Source organism: Macrobrachium nipponense, chromosome 5 (genome assembly GCF_015104395.2).
Source record: "Macrobrachium nipponense isolate FS-2020 chromosome 5, ASM1510439v2, whole genome shotgun sequence".
Classification (NCBI taxonomy): Eukaryota; Metazoa; Arthropoda; class Malacostraca; order Decapoda; family Palaemonidae; genus Macrobrachium; species Macrobrachium nipponense.
Window position 1 is genome coordinate 72,666,218 of NC_061107.1, and position 17,473 is coordinate 72,683,690.

At 40.7% G+C, this 17,473-nt stretch overlaps 1 protein-coding gene across 1 annotated transcript in view; it reads left to right on the forward strand.

Moving 5' to 3' along the window:
• LOC135215404 (pyroglutamyl-peptidase 1-like) overlaps positions 1–17,473 on the forward strand; it is an 80,109-nt gene that overhangs the window by 22,100 nt on the left and 40,536 nt on the right.

Genomic DNA, 17,473 nt, shown 5'->3' on the forward strand with positions numbered 1-17,473 from the left:
TCCAATGTTATAGCTTTAAAACTAAGTGAGAAGATAGATTTTGAAGGTCAATAATTATAGTTTTGAGATACGGGCGTTCAAAGTTTTCCTTCGTATTTCTAATAAGATGCAAATATTAATAAAATAATGATTATTATGAATGTATATTTGTTTTTTGTGTATTAATAAACCAAAACTATTTTATTTATCATAATTTAATCATAAATGATGATCCCTTTGCTCATATATCGCAGCCTGGGGCACTGATTGAGGCAAGATGGGGCACTCCTTCCTACGCAATTCTCTCTCTCCCCTTCACTAACTCTGCTTATTACAGCGAATTTTCTTCTTCTGTGTGTTAGCAATATGTTTTCCTTGTATTTTCCTCTTTGGCATGATGAAATTCTTGCCCGAAACAAAGATAAACAAACGTAATTGCAAGAGAATGTCAAGAGGTGAAACTCGAAGGCGTACATTTTTTTTACAAAGATAATTTAATAAATCATGATTATTATGAATTTCATATTCCATTTTGGGTATTAAAAACCCAAAACTTTGTTATTTATCATAAATGAAGATCTCTTTGCTCAAAGATCGTAGCCTTAGGCACAGTGTGACGTGTGCTGTCAAGCAAGACGGGGGCGTTACTAAGCAACCCTCCCCTCTCTCTTCACTAACTACGCATATATTATGATATTCTGTAATAATACTTGAGCGATTTTTCTTCGTCTGTATATTAGTGAGATGTTTCCCTTGTCTTTTCCTCATTGGCATGATGAAATTCTTGCCGAAACATACATAAACATACGTGAAAGCAGGCGAACGTCAGACGTGAAATGGAACGTGTAGACTACTTGACGTCTGTCATCGCACTAAGGACTGGAGTCGACTTGGTAGCTTGAGCCTGAAGTCTCCTTCTCGACTCGGGGAATGTCTACAGATGCCATTTCTCCCAATTTCTTTGACAATAATTATCAAAATTTACGATAATAGAAGAAATATTGCATTTTCTTGTACGGATCAATGTTTTAGGCTTATTGAGTTACGTTAACTAATTACCCTGTAACTACGAAAGTAAGAGGAATTTTGACGAAATATTTCGTATACGTATTCTCCATTGCCATATGAAGCTCCATGAATTTTTTCATGACTTTGCATTTTTCGCCCTATACCTCCATATATAGAGGTTCCGGCCGGCCCCCTTAAAGAAGGCGTGTTGTCATATAAGCGGATTAACACCCATTGACAAATGCCAGTTTGGCTCTGCCGAGTAAGTGGATAAGACCCCATCGACAGACCAGCAAGAACTCTTGGCCACAGATCACTATCTCGCTAAGGCTCTTGAGATGAAGCAGACTTCTGGGCAGTAGTTAGCCACGAAGTCTTCCATCTAATAAGGTAGGAACTAAGGTTTATTTATACCTATAACATATGTTGTTTACCTGTCTAGTCAGTTAGTTAGCTGTCTCTTGCCCTCCACCAAAGGGTGTCAATCAGCTATGTATATATCTGACAGGTAAGTTGAATGTATGAAAATGATATTGTTATGATACAATAAAGTTTCATACATACTTACCTGGCAGATATATACGATTGAAGACCCACCCAGCCTCCCCGCAGGAGACAGGTGGAAGAGAGAATCTGATTAGAAAACGGGAATAGTTCCTAGTCCTGCTACCCAGAGCAGGGCGGTAGATCACCTGACCTACCTGTAGCGAGTGCCGCGAAATTTGAATTTCTGTCGGGGACGACGGAGTCGATAGCTATGTATATATCTGCCAGGTAAGTATGTATGAAACTTTATTGTATCATAACAATATCATTTTTCTGTCAACAACATACAAATATAGTGATCCACCTACCGGTAATCTCTCTACCAGTAATCATAAGGAAATCATGGGTACGTAATGGGTTAGGTTGAAGTAGGCCCATGCTGCTGTGTATTAGTTCACTTAATGCTATGTCATTACTTGGTAGGTAAGTATACAATGAAGCTCCCATATTCGTGGATTTCTGTCTTGAACATATATCCCCAGTATTTGCGGAAAATTTGCCTATTCGCGATATTTTTCTATGAGAAATATCGACAAATTCCTGTTTTTTTTCTCTTTTTTTTTATCAAATTCATCATAAAATGCACTTTTTGCGATAAAACTATTAAAAAATCATGTATAAACATTTTAGGTGTGCTTTTCTTGAGCTTTAAGCTAACAAAATAGGCAGTTGTAAGCTTTTTTATAGGGGTTGCAACTAATCGCAGATTCCAGCTATTTGCGGCAGGCTCTGGCACACACCTCCCGTAAATACGGGGGAACACTTTATAGGCAATAAAACTTCATTTTATTATAAAAATTTAATTTTTTTACAAATGGTCTTTATCTTGTGCAAATTGGCCTATTCACCAAAAGCTAAACATTTATAATAGGCCTCTTTGTTCATCCTTTCTTAATTTTGCTATTTTAATCATCAGGGTAGTCATTTTAATCACGCCTTAGAAATTATGTGGGACATCATTAAAAAAGTGAAAGGCTTTTTAGGCATTTTAGCTTCTTGGTTAGGTTCCAACTTGTTTATACATACTTAAGTATTTGGTTCATTAAATAATTTGCAATTTGCACTGTTTGAAGGAGTAAGTGGCAATGGTTGGAAGAATTCACTTTGGTTTGTGAGTAAATTTATTGCAGGGTTTGTTGTAATTATATTGTGACCATGTAATCCCATTTTTAATTTTTATGACTATCGTACGTCATCCATTACATAAAAGCAAAATACCTTATCCTTTTGCTTAGTCAGCTAAGATTGCAGTTAAGTGCTAGAAATCATTTCTCTTGAAACACAAAGCCAGTGGTTTTCAAGTTGCTATATCTTGTGCCTTTTAGATCTTTAACCAGTTCTTCAGTCAAACCACTCATTTTTGTTTCATATACCTTTTCACCTATTTTGGTACCCAAGAGGGAAACCAGGGTTTTAGTTGTGGTAAAACAAAAATGTGAATATGTAGTATAATACCTGTAATGCAGAACACAGAATAGTGGAAAAAAATATATTTTTCAAGTGTGTAATCACTAGAAATCACAATGATAGAAGGCCGGAAATGCCAGTGATATTAATAGGAAACAAGCTAACCCAATTTAAGGACTGTTATCCAACAGTACTTGACCAGGGTCAGTTTGATCTTCCCATGAAACCCTCTTCCCATTTCATGAATTTTTGTCTACCTGTAGCTTGGGAGATGGAATGGAATGTGTCTCATCACTACTATGTATATGATTGTCTTTGGAAGATTAGGGTAAAGGTCCTGTGTGATATTATACATCATAGTATAGTAGTACATATATTGTACAGTGGTACCTCGAGATACAAAAGGCTCAGCTTAAGAAAAACTTCGAGATACGAAAGCTAATACGAAAAATTTAACGGCTCTACATACAAAAAGTTTTCAAGATACGAAACGTTTCAGTAAAGTCCGAGATTCGCCCGAACCAATTATTACAATTTTGAAACTCGCGCGCCGCCAACTGAGTAGACTCCCCACCATCCCCCTGCTCTCCCATTGGTTCCTGATGCTAGTCACCGCCATGAGATCCTTCTCTCCTATTGGTCAGCATCCCTCCCATGATGCATCTATGTACGTAGCGGTGTGCCTCGGCCACTCAGTAGCAGCATCGTTATCGTACGCACGCGGTATTCGTTCGGTCTAACGATTTCGTTTAGTAACGTAAATTCGTTAGTGATTTCGTTGCAGTATACGTACGTACTTTATCGTGTTGTGGGAAAACTTTATTCTACTTATACGTAAATTACGTACAGTATATACGTAGTCATGGGTCACAAGAAAGTCTAAATTCACGGAAAGAAGCGAATGCTCTATTTGGAGACAAAGATGGAAATTATCAAGAAGTATGAAGCTGGTATGGGATTGAGTGTGATCGCCAAGGAATACGGCCGAAATCCGTCGACAATAGGCACCATCCTTAAGCAGAAGGATGTCATCAAAGCAGCTACACCTTCCAAGGGCATCACTATTTTGTCCAGCAAGAGGACCCACATGCACGACGAGATGGAATGGCTGCTTCTCGTCTGGATAAAAGACAAAGAAATCGCTGGCGATACGATAACAGAGACGGCAATCTCCCACAAGGCCAGCGCTATTTTCGGCGATTTGATTGCCCAGGCGGAAGACGACGGAGGAGAAGGGACTTCAACGCCAACCCCAGAGTTCAATGCTTCGCATGGGTGGTTCGAGAAATTTCGTAAACGGACTGGCATCCATTCGGTGGTGCGGCATGAGGAGGCTGCCAGCTCGGACACGAAAGCGGCCGAAATCTTTAAAAAGACGTTCGACGAGATGATGACCAAGGAAGGCTACAGTTCTCAGCAAGTCTTCAACTGATGAGACTGGCCTTTTTTGGAAAAAAATGCCTCGTCGGACGTACATCACGGAGGAAGAGAAGAAGCTACCTGGACATAAGCCTATGAAAGACAGGCTTACGCTCGCACTTTGTTCCAACTCCAGTGGGGATTGCAAGGGGAAGCCCCTACTGGTGTATCATTCTGAGACTCCTCAAGCCTTCAAGGCCCACAAAGTGCCTAAGGAGAAGCTTCCAGTGATGTGGAGGGCTAATGCAAAAGCTTGGGTAACGAGGCTTTTGTTCATGGAGTGGGTAAATCTGTGTTTCGGCCCGACAGTGAAGAAATTCTTGGAAGAGAAGCGCCTCCCCCTGAAATGTCTGCTGGTGTTGGACAATGCCCCTCCCCACCCTCCTGGCCTCGAGGAAGATATCCTAGCAGAGTATTCCTTCATCAAGATTCTTTATCTTCCGCCTAACACCACCCCTCTCCTCCAGCCCATGGACCAGCAAGTGATATCGAACTTTAAGAAGCTGTACACGAAACACGAAACATCTTTTCAAGAGATGTTTCGACATCACCGATACCAAAAACCTCACCTTGCGTGAATTTGGAAGGAGCATTTCGACATCATCATATGCATCCGACTCATCGACCAAGCTTGGCAGGAGGTTTCGAGGCGAACCTTGAGTTCCTCGTGGAGGAAACTCTGGCCTGATGCCGTATCTGCCCGAGACTTCGAGGGATTCGACGTGGGCAAAGCTGGTGGTGCAGATTCAGAAACAGTTGACGATCCTGAAACTGTTTTGCAACCAGATCTTGACGAGATCGTTGCACTCGGCAAGTCCATGGGGCTGGTCGTCGACGAGGACGACATCAACGACCTTCTCGAGGAGCACCAAGAGGAGCTTACGACGGATGACCTGAAGGAGTTGGAGGCCATGCAACTTAACGTCGTTCAAGAGGAGTTCTCTAGGAGCGGCGAGGAGGAGGGCAACCCTATGACAACGGCAGAAATTAAGGATGTTCTAGCCACTTTTCACAAAGTGTAATCATTTATAGAAGAAAAGTCACCCTGAAAAGGCTTACACAGGTCGTATGCTTGCGCAGTTCGATGACGTTTGCCTGAGTCATTTCAGGAACATTGTGAAAAGTAGTCAAAAGCAATCTTCCTTGGATAGTTATTTTTTAAAGAGGCCTTTAGCATTAGCAGGAGTAAGCAATAAGGAAGAACCAAGTGATAAAACACAGAAAGTTGAAAGTGGTGATGAAGGTGAAATTTTGTAAAATAAAAAAAAAAAATAAAAAAAAAGTAAAGTATAAAAAGTAAAAAATAAAAATAAAAATAAAAAAAAGATAAAAAAAAAGAAAATTTTATGCATTCAACTTACCTGTCAGATATATACTTAGCTATAGACTCCGTCGTCCCCGATAGATATTCGAATTTCGCGGCACACTCTACAGGTAGGTCAGGTGATCTACCGCCCCGCCGCTGGTGGCGGAAATAGGAATCATTCCCGTTTTCTAAGACAGATTTTCTCTATCGGCCGTGACAGCAACATTGTTGTTGTTACTCCTGATTTGATTTTCGTGTTTTTTCATCGCTATTGATCTTCTAAGCCGGTTATTTTGGTGACGTATTGGATCTTTGGTTTGGCATACTCTTTCGTGGACTGTTATTTGGACTTGGTTTTGGATATTTCTCATAATGTCGGATTCTAGCTTTACGGTTAGAAGACAGTGTGTAAATGAGGGATGCATGGTGAGGCTACCGAAAGCTTCGGTAGATCCTCACACAGTTTGTAAGGGTTGTAGAATGAATGAATGTTCTATATCTAACACCTGTGATGAATTTGTAGGTTTGAATGAGGAAGAATGGAAGAATTTAAATTCCTATTTAAGGAAATTAGATATGGATAGGGCTAGGAAGGCTTCCTTCAGAAGCATAAGTAGGTCTCGTTCTAACGAGCCTATTAAATTAACACCTAACCCTAAACCTGTATCTTCTTCCTCTAGTACTAAGACTGCAAATCCGGCAACGGAAATTGCAGATCTTAAAGCTGCACTACAAAGGATGGAACGTCAAATGCTGACGTTGAAAGGTAAGCACAGTGATAGTGATTTAAGTGTCCCTAGTGCAGTGGAGGGTGCGTCTGATCGGCTTCATCTCGCTCCCAGGCCTAGACCTCTTCCAAGCTCACAGGCCCAGAGGAGAAGGAATGTCAAAAGCCTTACGGAGGTTATGGAGAATCCCCACCGATCAGGCGTCCCCTCGGCAGATTCTGTGACGACCCAAACTGCCAAGGATCGCTATCGAAAAAGCATCCTAAAAGTGTTTTTCTTCATCAGATTCTTCAACTAATGTAAGGGGCTGGAGTTCTGATGAACTGTCATGCCCCTTAAAGAGGAGTTGGAAGGCTCCAACTTTGGATTCAAGCCCTGAGCTTTTCTCCGATCTACGCCTTGTGAGAAGAAGAAAAGGAGATTGGTTCCTAAACGGAAATCGGAGTCTCCTTCTGCTTCAAGACCTCCCTCACCTGAATCAGGGAAGGAGAAAGAGAGTGCTGCTGCGAAAATTCTCCTAAATGTGCAGGAGCAACTTTCGGCCTTAGTAGGAGTTTTTACTAAGGAGACTCCCAGAAGAAAGGACTCTTTCCTTCCTATAAAGAAGACGAAGGGAAGGAAAGAAGAAACGAAAGTTTCGGCTTATACTCAGAGGAGTATGAAGAATGCGCCAAAAGCGCCAACCTGGCGCAATGCACCAGATGCGCTAGAGACTCCATACGAGTCAGAAGAGCCAGAAGCGCCAGATGCGCCATATGCGCCAGAAGCGCCAGCCTGGCGCAATGCGCCAGAAGCGTCAGCCTGGCGCAATGCGCCAGAAGCGCCACCCTGCCGAAATGCGCCAGAAGCGCCAGCTTGGCGCAAGGAATCACGAGCGCCAACCCGGCGCAATGAGCCACAAGTGACAAACAAGAGACGGACTTCTTCCAAAAGACAATTAAGCCAAGAGGATTTGTTTAGCTTTCGGAAGGATAAACCTTTACCTGACAGGGACTCTAGGTGTCGCACAGGCGGCCGTACCCCTTGTCAAGACATAGGTGGTTCCAGAGAAAGCGATAGGAGAGGACATCCTTCGTCTGATAGGAGAGAAAGGTGTCGCACAGGCGGCCATCGCTCTTGCCAGGAGAAGGATAAGGTCGTTTTGCAGGATCAACCTATCTCTCGTAGGGACGCAAGTTATCGCACAGGCGGTCGTCGTTCTTGCGAGAGTGGGGTGGATGTTGCAAGAGACCCGTCTCCTATTGAAAATAAACAATCCTCTTCGGAATTGGATTTGGAAGAGGTTTCGGACTCTGAAGACCACTCGGCTCCGGGTTTGTCAGATTACAAGACACTGGCAGCCCTCTTACTTCAAGAGTTTGGGGACTCTTTAAGCCCGACTGCTCCTCCTTCTCCAAGGTCCTTATTTACAAGTACGAAGGTCCCGAAGCAATCATCTTTCATTAAAATGAAGCCAACCATTTCCATGAACAAGGCTCTCCGATTCGTAGGAAATTGGTTGGAATCCAAGGAGAAGGCGGGGAAGACAGTCTTTACCTGCCCTCCTTCCAGACTATCAGGAAAGAAGGGAATTTGGTACGAGACGGGCAAATCACGGGGTCTAGCTCTCCCTACCACTGCCGAAGCAGATTTTTCTAATCTGGTAGATTCGTCTAGGAGACAAGCCTTGTCATCAGCAAAGATCACATGGGGGACTTCTGAGATGGACCATCTCCTCAAGGGATTGTTTAATGTCTTAGAAGTTTTTAACCTCTTAGACTGGTCCCTTGGGGTGTTGGCCAAAAAGACACAAGAGAATGAATCTCTTAGTCCAGAAGTCCTTCATAGTGTTCTTTCCTGTATGGACAAGGCGGTTCAGGATGGATCAGGAGAGGTGGCCTCTCTGTTTGGAACTGGAATTCTGAAGAAGAGAGTCTTATTTAGCTCTTTTCTGACGAAAGCAGTTACTCCCATTCAGAGGTCATCTCTTCTGTATGCTCCTCTGTCGGACCAATTGTTTCCTTCAAATCTAGTGAAAGACATTTCTCATTCTTTGACAGAAAAGGCCACACAAGATCTCTTGGCCCAATCTGCAAAGAAATCAAGGACTTCGGGTCCTATTAAGAGAGAGAATCGGACTCCTCAACAGCCCTTTCGAGGGAGCTCCTCGGCCAGACCCTCTTTTAAGAAGAGAGGAGTGCAGAAGAGAGGTAGGTCTTCTTTCAGACCTATCAAGAGAGCGAAATGAGACAACAGTCCTTCAAGCACCGGTAGGAGCCAGACTTCGGAAATTTTCCGAAGAATGGACTCGGAGACAGGCAGAAATATGGTCCCTTTCAGTGGTAACGAAGGGATATATGATCCCCTTTCGAGACAGACCTCCCTTGACTACGAACCCGAGGGAACTGTCAGCCCAATACAGGGACCCTGCCAAGAAAGAAGCATTATTGCAACTGGTAGAACAGATGTTGCAAAAGGAGGCCATCGAAGTGGTTCGGGTTCCGCATTCCCGAGGATTCTACAACCGTCTTTTTCTGGTTCCGAAATCCTCGGGAGGGTGGAGACCGGTCCTGGATGTGAGCGCATTGAACCGATTTGTGGAGAACACAAAGTTCTCTATGGAAACATCAAAATCGGTTCTTGCGGCTCTTCGTCCAGGAGATTGGATGGTCTCCTTAGATCTACAAGATGCGTACTTTCATGTCCCCCTGCATCCATCATCGAAGAAATATCTCCGATTCATGATGCAGGGAAAAGTATACCAATTCAGAGCCCTATGCTTCGGCCTTTCTACGGCCCCTCAAGTGTTCACGAGGCTAATGATGAATGTTGCGAGATGGCTACATCTAGAGGGGATAAATATATCCCTTTATCTGGACGATTGGCTAATAAGAGCAAAATCGGAACTTCAGTGCTTGAAGGACTTGGAGAAGACTTTGAACTTGACAAAATCTCTGGGACTGCTCGTGAACCTCGAGAAATCACAATTGATCCCCAGACAGAACATAGTCTATCTGGGGATACAGATGGATTCTCTGGGTTTTCGGGCGTTTCCATCTCAAGACAGAATTACTCGAGGCTTAGAAAAGATCTCGAACTTCTTAGGGAAAAGAACGGACCTCGGCGAGGGAATGGCTCAGTCTTGCTGGGCACCCTTTCCTCGTTAGAGCAGTTCATTTCCCTAGGAAGATTAAATCTCAGACCTCTGCAATTTTATCTAAAGAGGATGTGGAGTCAAAAGACAGGAGACTTGTCAGACGTTTTTCCCATCCAACAGGGGATAAAATCCGACCTGAAGTGGTGGTTAACCCCATTAACAAGGAACGAAGGGGTGTCCCTCTTGATTCGGAACCCTCACCGAGTGTTGTTTTCCGATGCCTCAGACACAGGTTGGGGAGCAACACTGGGTCCAAAGGAAGTAGCAGGTATCTGGACCAGACAACAGACTACTCTGCACATCAATGCGAAGGAACTCCTGGCAATTCATCTAGCCCTGGAATACTTCGAAGCGGAAGTCAGAGGGGTGGTAGTTCAAGTCAATTCCGACAACACCACAGCTCTGGCTTACATCTGGAATCAAGGGGGCACTCACTCTTTCTCACTGAACGAAATAGCGAGAGATCTATTAACCTGGACAGAGGAACGGGGCATTATTCTGCGTACAAGGTTTATCCAAGGAGTAAAAAACCTAAGGGCAGACAGGTTGAGCAGAAAGAACCAGGTTCTCCCGACAGAGTGGATGCTCCACTCAGGAGTCTGCAGACAAATATGGTCCCTCTGGGGGAGACCCCAGATCGACCTGTTTGCCACATTCCTCTCCAGGAAAATAGACAACTTCTGCTCGCTAGAAGAAGATCCCAGAGCCACAGCGATCGATGCTTTCCTCATGGATTGGTCAGGCATAGACGCATACGCCTTTCCCCCATTCAAATTGCTGGGGGAAGTAGTAAGAAAATTTGTGGCGTCGGAGGGAATGAGAATGACTCTAATTGCTCCCTTTTGGCCTTCCCGAATCTGGTTCACAGAGGTACTGGAATGGACGGTGGACTTCCCCAGATCTCTACCAGACAGGACAGATCTGCTCATACAACCTCACTTCGAGAGGTTCCACAAAAACATCCAAAGTCTCTCCCTGACTGCCTTTCGACTATCGAAAGACTGGTCAGAGCGAGAGGCTTTTCAAAGAAAGTGGCAACTGCAATTGCTAGAGCCCGCAGAGCCTCTACCCTGCGGGTCTACCAATCGAAGTGGGAAGTTTTCCGTAGATGGTGTAGGTCGAAGAAGCTGTCCTCTTCCAATACCTCTGTAACCGAAATCGCGGATTTTCTCCTCCTCTTAAGAGAAGAGTCCAAATTGGCCGTATCCACGATCAAGGGATATAGGAGCATGCTCTCAGCTGCTTTTAGAAACAGAGGGCTGAATTTGGAAAACAATAAGGATCTTCATGATCTCATCAGGTCTTTCGAGACTACGAAAGTGAGATCTTCTATTCCCCCGAGTTGGAACCTGGACGTAGTCCTAAAATTCTTGATGTCGGACAGGTTCGAACCTCTAGATAAGATCTCATTCAGAGATCTTACTAGTAAATGCATATTCCTACTGGCTCTCGCAACAGCTAAGAGGATCAGCGAATTGCATGCTTTGAACTCTCGGGTGGGTTTTAAAAAAGACTCGGCTGTCATTTCTTTCCAGGAGCTTTTCCTGGCAAAGAATGAAAACCCTTCTAAACCTTGGCCTAGAAGTTTTGAAGTCAAGGGACTCTCTTCCTTGGTAGGTAGAGAGTTGGATCGGTCCCTTTGCCCAGTCAGGACCTTAAAATTCTATTTAGAAAAAAAGACACAGCTTCAGGGATGTCGACAAAGTCTTTGGTGTTTGGTAAGGAACCCCAAAAGACCTATGTCAAAGAACGCACTGGTGTTCTTTGTCAGAAATGTGATTACCGAAGCTCACAGGAAGTGCCAAGAGAACTCTTTAAAGCTGCTGAGAGTAAAAGCTCATGAAGTCCGGGCTGTGGCAACTTCCCTTTCTTTTACGAAGAATATGTCCATGAGAAACATTTTAGCAGCTACTTATTGGAGGTGCAATTCAGTTTTTGCATCCCACTATTTAAAGGATGTTAGAGTAACATACGATAAATGCTTTTCTCTTGGACCTTATGTATCAGCGGATACTATGCTGGGAAATGGAGCAGACGCTGATCCTTAATTTAGTTTTTATGTTTTAATAACTAGTTTTAATATTGTTGTTGAGTTGTGGGTTGCTTGAAAGGATGTTCGGGATGACTCCTTTCAATCTTAAGTACTAACCCCAATTAGGATCAGGTGATCGGGATTAGTGTCGTGCTCTATGATCATGCCAATAGGCAAGGTGTTTTGTCATGTAAGTGGATAGGACCCCTTTGACAAAGATCCTAAGGTTCTGAAGCGTAAGTGGGTAAGACCCCTGTAACAGACCATCAAGAACTCTTAGCATGAGGTCACTACCTCGCTGAGGCTCTTGAAGCGATACGGGCTCCTAGGCAGTAGCCATGAAGTCTTTCGCTAACAGGTAGGAATCAAGGTTTTTTCATTTTATTACCTACAACATATGTTGTTTCCTGTCTATTTCAGTAAATTAGCTGTCTTACCCTCCGCCAAAGGTGCCAATCAGCTAAGTATATATCTGACAGGTAAGTTGAATGCATAAAAATGTTATTGTCATGATACAATAAAGTTTTATGCATACTTACCTGGCAGATATATACGGTGTATGGCCCACCCGACCTCCCCTCAGGAGACAGGTGGAAGAGAAAATCTGTCTTAGAAAACGGGAATGATTCCTATTCCCGCCACCAGCGGCGGGGCGGTAGATCACCTGACCTACCTGTAGAGTGTGCCGCGAAATTCGAATTTCTATCGGGGACGACGGAGTCTATAGCTAAGTATATATCTGCCAGGTAAGTATGCATAAAACTTTATTGTATCATGACAATAACATTTTTCATTTTAGTTTTTTGTAAAGTTAAGTGTTACAGTTTTGTTAATGTGTTTTGTAAATTTTAGTTTAGTTTTCCTTACATTTTCTTATGTGTTTCGTAAAGTTAAGTGTACGTACGTTTCTGCCATTTGTCCTCCTCCTCTGCCGCCACTTTCGGAGATAGCATCACTCGAAAGGTAAGCTTCCACATTTTACTACATACGTACAGTATTTCTTGTATACCATGTACACTAATACACTTTATTTACAGGTACTAATTAGCATTACCTTATTAAGTTAGGTATTGAATGGTCCAATTTTTTGTAGTGTTTCATTGTTTATAGGTCAATTTAGCTTTATTATGAAATTTACTGGGGTGTTTTTGGAGGGCTTGGAACGGATTAGCCATTTTACATGTAAAATGTGGTCCAAGACACGAAAACCTCATGATACGAAGGGCGCCTTGGAACGGATTAATTTCGTATCTCGAGGTACCACTGTATTGTCAATACAAAATTTTTACTCCATTATGAAGTTTGTATACTTGTAATGTATTTTGACAAATGCACCATTGTTTGGGCAAGTGTTTATGTGTGGGGACAGACTGAGTTGTGAGAATGATTGATTATTTAAAGGTGGTGCATCTCAGTTTCAATATTTATGCAACCCCTCCAATCATCATTATGAATTATGCTTCCCACCATGACAGAAGTATTTGAAGTGGCACAAGAGTTTCAGCATTCCATTCATGGAATCAAGCCATTTTTTGACACCCTTTTCTATACCACAAAACCCTCTCTCACAGCAGACACATCTATAGGAGGAGTGCTGTCAGTGCTCCTCATGCAGTGCACTGTAGGTATACTTAACCCTCTTACGCTGATTGGACGTATTAAACGTCGAGTCAAAATGTCTCCCGTATGCCGATTGGACGTATCATACGTCGCTCAAAAAAGTTTTTTAAAAATTAAAATTCGCGGAAAAATACTTATAGGCCTACCAGCCGAAAACTTTTGTATCACGCGCTTGGGGGATGCTGGGAGTTCACAGATCAAGGCGTTGTTTTGTTTACAATCGCTACGCAGGCGCGCAAGCGCGAATTTCTTTCTTATCGCACTAAAAAGTATCAGTGACACATCTCACAAATTATTTCGTCACTTTGACATAATTTTTGCACCATTTTAAATTATCCTTTACATGAAGTATTATATATGAAAATGTGCGAAATTTCATGTAAAATACAAAAAAAAATACTCATGATTGTAGCTTCTATCAATTTTGAAATATTTTCATATAAATAACGATAAGTACAAAAATTTCAACCTTCGGTCAACTTTGACTCTACCGAAATGGTCGAGAAACGCAATTGTAAGCTAAAATTCTTATAATATAGTAATATTCAATCATTTGCCTTCATTTTGCAACAAATTGGACGTCTCTAGCACAGTATTTCGATTTATGGTGAATTTATGAAAAAACGTTTTCCTTACGTTCGTGCGATAACTCTTCCGATAAATTTTTTCGTGCGATTGTCCTCATGTTTGCACCTTTTAAATTGGCCGTTACATAAAGTTTTATATATGGAAATGTGCGCAATTTAATGCACAATACAACTAAAAACAACCCATGGTTGTAGCTTTTATCAGTTTTGAAATATTTTCATATAAATAACGTTGTGCAAAATTTCAACTTTCGGTCAACTTTGACTCTACCGAAATGGTCGAAAAACGCAATTGTAAGCTAAAACTCTTATATTCTAGTAATATTCAATCATTTACCTTCATTTTGCAATGACTTGGAAGTCTCTAGCACAATGAATTTCGATTTATGGTGAATTTATGAAAAAACAAAAAAAAAAACATTACGTTCGCGCGGTAACTCTTCCGAAAAAATCAGAATTTTGTTGTGCGATTGTCGAAATGTTTGCACCATTTAAAATTAGCTGTTTACATAAAGTTTTATATATGAAAATGTGCGCAATTTCATGTAGAATACAACTAAAAATATTGAAGGTTGTAGCTTTTCTCTTTTTTTTGAAATATTTGCATATAAATCACGATAAATAGAAAAAAAACCACGTTCGGTCAAATTTGACTCTACCGAAATAGTTGAAAAAACGCAATTGTAAGCTAAAACTCTTACGGCCTAGTAATATTCCGTCATTTTTTCTTCTTCATTTTGAAACAAATTTGAAGTCTCTAAAACAATATTGTGATTTATGGTGAATTTTTGAAAAATATATTACCTTCACTCCGCGCGCCGATTCGCGGCCGCAAGTTTCCGAAATACGTACATCGCATTATCCTAATATTTGCTCCTTTTCATATTAGCCTTTTTATAGAGTTTCATATATCAAAATGTGCGCAATTTCATGAAGAATACAATAAAAAATAATTAAGGTTGTAGCTTTTTCTATCTTCGAAATATGTGCATATAAAAAAATATATATATTAAAATTTCGACATTCGGTCAAATTTAACTCGTCCGAAATGGTCGAAATCTGTAATTCTAATCTAAAACTCTTACAGTGTCGTAATATTCAATCATTTGTCTTAATTTTGAAACAAATTGGAAGTCTCTAGAACATTATTTAGAATTACGGTGAATTTTTGAAAATAACATTTTTTTACGTCCGTGCGTTACGAATTCGTACATCATTTTGTGATAATATTTTTCCGGTGTTGCTTTTATTGTTTTAGTAGTATTATATATCAAAAGGATTGCAATTTAGTGTACAATACAACGAAAAAAAAAGTAACTCGTTAGCTTTGACCGTTTTTTGCACAGCGTGATTTGAATACAATTATCTATGATTTTTTTTTCTTTTCGTTACCATATATCGCATTATTTACATATGATAATGATATTATTTTTCATTTCTGATGATTGCATACTAAACTTCAGGCAATGAAAAAAAATGAGCCAAAAATGAACTCTTAATCTTCAAAACTAAGCGCGCTGTGATTTTTTGAAAAAATTATTTTTTCCGGTTCCGCGCTCACTCCAAATAGGCGCCGGCATACAGGAGAGGTTTTGATTTTTAGGGCTTCGGCGTAAGAGGGTTAAGTTCTTTTAGACTTATTCTCAATGTTTTGCAACTTTAACTAATAAATATCTAACCCATTAACTCTTATCATGTCCTTCAAAACATTGAGGTGACTTTGTTTTTCAGTCAGCACTGTTTAATTGTTATCAAAACATCTTGTAGGATAGGGTTTTAGAATCTTACCATTGTGTGGGTTCAGCTTGCTTCTTAATGCCTGTGCCATGTAGTCTGCATTGTGCTCTTTGCAGTAGCTTTTAGTTGTTGAACCTACCATTTTTCAGATAAAGATTGTAGTAGTGTATGCATAAATAAGATGAAGGATGCTTATTTTGCATAAATAAGATGAAGGATGCTTATTTGATGGTCACACACTATCTTTATATACCATTGGGTTAAATAAGATACTCGGGTTAGAATGTCATATGAGTTGAAAACATCAAGGTTAAGGACCCTGTTAATTAAACATTGAAAATATAATTTTAAATGATTTATAATACAGCTTTCAGCTTTATTCTGAACCAACGATTGTGTATGCCTTATTTTTTACCAAATGTCCCTCATTCTTCAAAGATTCTACCGGCTTTTCACTTCCTAAAGATGGAACAGTATTACAGGGCACACCTCCCACTGGCATTAATGTCTCTAGTACAGATACTTCAGTACTGCTTGTACTGAGCTTGGATACATGTTTGCTCTCCCGTGTAGAAAGATGAAAGTTTCAGTTGTAAAGTACTCTTGAATTCTATTTCAAAGTGGGTTGATTTTTCAGAAATTTCTCATGTACTGTATGTACTGTGTACCACCTTTATTTCCATTTTTTGCAATTTTTTTATTTTATTTTATTGTACCTAATACAGTAGTATCTAGAGATACGAAATTAATCCTTTCCGAGGCGCCCTTCTTATCATGAGGTTTTCGTATCTTGGACCACATTTTACATGTAAAATGGCTAATCCGTTCCAAGCCCTCCAAAAACACCCCAGTAAATTTCATAATAAAGCTAAATTGACCTATAAACAATGAAATAATTTGGATCATTCAATACCTAAATTAATAACAAAATGCAAAATAACCTGTAAATAAAGTGTATTAGTGTACATGGTATACAAGAAATATGTACTGTACGTAAAATGTGGAAGCTTACCTTTCGAGTGAGGCTATCTCCGAAAGTGGCGGCAGAGGAGGAGGAGGACAAACGATTGCACTTTATGAAAAGCGGCTAGAACATCCTTAATTTCTGCCGTTTTTTTCCTTTTTTTGATTTATAATTTTTTATTTACTTTTTTTTAATTTACATAGGTTATTTATTTATTTATTTTTTTTTTTTTTTACAGAATTTCAACTTCATCACCACTTTCAACTTTCTGTTTTTTATCACTTGGTTCTTCCTTTTTGCTTACACCTTTCTATTTTTTATCACTTGGTTCTTCCTTTTTGCTTTCTCCTGCTAATGCTAAAGGCCTCTTTAAAAAATAACGATCCAAGGAAGATTGCTTCTGCCTACTTTTCACAATGTTCCTGAAACGACTCGGGCAAATGTCATCGAACTGCGCAAGCATACGACCTGTGTGAGCCTTTTCGGGGAGTCTTTTTTTTCTATAAATGCGTAGTGTTCATTAACGGCTGCCCGTCTTGATAATTATCTACTAATTGTTGCACCTCATGACTCTGTTGGCCCTGGTGTCCATCAAAACCCTGTTCAACCAAATGCTCTCTCTGCAACTGATTTGGGTACTGAATGTTCGGCTGCTGACCTTCAACACAAACTGAAGTGCCTTGATTATACTGGTATGCATGTTGTAAAATGATTGGTCAACACCCTCTGTTCAGCAGGGAGTGGAGATTCTACCAACCTTGCAAAGTTTCCAGTTATCCCATGAGAGAGACCTAGATCACTTATCCCATGTGAGAGATCTGGGTCTCTTATCCCTCGAGAGAGATCTTGGTCAATCATATCATATATGTCGTCACTCAAGAGGTGCTCTTCTTTTTCCATATTCTGTGAAAAGATATGAGAATTTTTTTTTTTTTTAAATACACATGACACAAACACCATCACAATGTCAACTTTGACTAGTAGATTCAGAAACAGTTGACGAT